This window comes from Carlito syrichta, unplaced genomic scaffold (assembly GCF_000164805.1).
Source record: "Carlito syrichta isolate Samal-C Ts95f unplaced genomic scaffold, Tarsius_syrichta-2.0.1 Scaffold68293, whole genome shotgun sequence".
Classification (NCBI taxonomy): domain Eukaryota; kingdom Metazoa; phylum Chordata; class Mammalia; order Primates; family Tarsiidae; genus Carlito; species Carlito syrichta.
The window spans coordinates 493,430-495,582 of record NW_007012389.1 but is presented as its reverse complement, the minus strand read 5'-3'; the positions used below and the strand labels follow the sequence as shown (position 1 = coordinate 495,582).

The following is a 2,153-nucleotide window of genomic DNA, read 5'->3' as shown; positions in this document are numbered from 1 at the left end:
CAGGGTTTGTCAAAGCTTTTGCTCTCTTACAGTACAGTTTTATGAACTTCTGACAGTGTGATAACATGAAGTCTTCCTAAACATAGTTGACCAAAGATTCTGATTTTGATGGATTTTTCCCTTGGGAATAAAACTACACAGTAAACTTTTGAAGATGGTATTCAGTTCATTTCTTCATCATCCCTTATTTTGACATGTGCCTTTCTATTCTGGTTATTAAGCTGCTACCACTCAAGTGTTCAAACCCACCCTAGAAGTGTTCATGGGTTGTGTCCTGTGGCTAGAACTCTAAAACCTTATTTCTGCTTTACCACCTGGCTCTATCTAGGTTCTGCCAGTAGGGGGAGATAAAGGGAGACTGGAAAAAGAAGGCTCAGGCTCTTTCCTGATTTTTTTTTTCTTTCCTGCTTTGTGGTTTCTTAGCTATGTCTTAAGCAATGATTCCTCAACCTGACAGCAGAAGTTCTTTTCTATCTCAGCAGCTGAATTCAGTTGGAGTAGTTTTTAGTGATACTTATATTACCAGTGCCACAACTCTCCTTTCCTAGTCAGCATGGGCCAGTAGAACCCCTCCTCAGTTGTCTAAGTTTCTGCTTCAGAGTGTTTCTTTTCTAAGTGCTCAAGTTTTTATAATTAAAATCTCTGTCCTTCTTTCTCACAAACCTAGGGTGGGAGTTATTTCCCACCGGTGCTATTTGTTTTTTTTGAGGGGGGGGGGCTTGGTTCACTTTATTGTTTTTAATGAAAACCCTATGTTGTTGCCACTGCTGGAGCCTGGGTCCTCTGCACAGAGATTCTGGTGTGGGTCTTGACGAGATGGTCGGTGAATTCCTGATAAGGAGACTTGGTGAATACCGTCTCTTTCCAGCGGTCAGGGGTCAAGTAACTGTAAGTCTTAGAGATGACATCAAAGGTGGCCTTGGCGAAGTTACCCAGGGTGGCAGTGCAGCCCCTGACTGAGGTGTAGCAGCCATCGATGTCAGCCATCATCGCAGTTTCTTAGGCCCGGAGGCCGAGACGATGCCAGTGTCCCTGGAGGCAGGGATAAGGCGCACCAGGACAGCCGCAGCGGCCAGTCACCTTGCAAGGGACTGTGTGGGGCTTGCCAATCTTGTTCCCCCAGTAGCATCTCTGCACAGGGACGACGGACAGCTTGGCCAGGATGATGGCCCCCCGAATGGCAGTGGCTACTTTGGAGCACTTAACACCTAGACTAACATGGCCATTGTAGTCCCCGATGGCAACAAACGCCTTGAATCTAGTCCGCTGGCCAGCACGGGTCTGCTTTTGCACAGGCATGATCGTCATCCTTCAGAGAGGTGCCAAGGAAAAAGTCGATGATCTCAGACTCCTTGATAGGCAGGGAGAAGAGATAGATCTCCTCCAGTGACTTGATCTTCATGTTCTTGACCAGGTGGCCCAACTTGGTGACGGGCATCCACTCCTTGTCCTCGACTTTGCTTCCGCAGGCTCTGTGGCCTCACCCCCAACCCTGACCACGGCCGCGACCTTGGCCTCGGAGGCCGCTGCCGAAACCTCCGCAAAAGCCACCGCGGCTTCCCATTCGGGGGCCCCCGGGGCTTCTGGGCCCTCCAGCTACACCGGCGTCATCTGCCATTTAGGGTCCTTTTGGAGAAAAAGGTGCTATTTTTAAAAACCACAAGGTGTTCTCGACATTTCGGTTCTTCACCACATAGTTCTTTATATTGAATAATCTGTTAAAAGAACCTGTGTGGTTTCTGACTCTGAACTTTGCCTATCCAAAATACCTCCTTTGTCTCCCCCACTCCCTAAGACAACAATCTGAGGGGTAAACCAGAAAGTGATTTGAATGAGATCACCCTAAATTGTTCCAACATCAGCTCAACCAGTATCTCTTGACTGAGCTGATCCATCTCTGTCCTTACTTATCAGAGTGAGCTCTTCTTGGTCCCCAGGAAATTAAGGCCTAAGAAGATAAACTTCCATGGAAACAAACCTACTATCAGCCCACTCCTGCTGACTTTTTCTTGCCCATTTAGCCATGAACAAATAGATCTGAATTTGTCATATTTGTTCCTCTCACTTGGCACCTTGTATGTACTAGCTTTGAGAAAATCATGGGGAGACACCCTGCTCATACTTTCTTATCTGATTGTCTTCCTGGAAATACA

The 2,153-nt window shown here is 47.2% G+C and overlaps 1 pseudogene; it reads right to left on the bottom strand.

Moving 5' to 3' along the window:
• Positions 1 to 750: 750 nt before the first annotated feature.
• On the bottom strand, positions 751 to 1,618 carry LOC103253812 (annotated as a pseudogene).
• Positions 1,619 to 2,153: the final 535 nt, after the last annotated feature.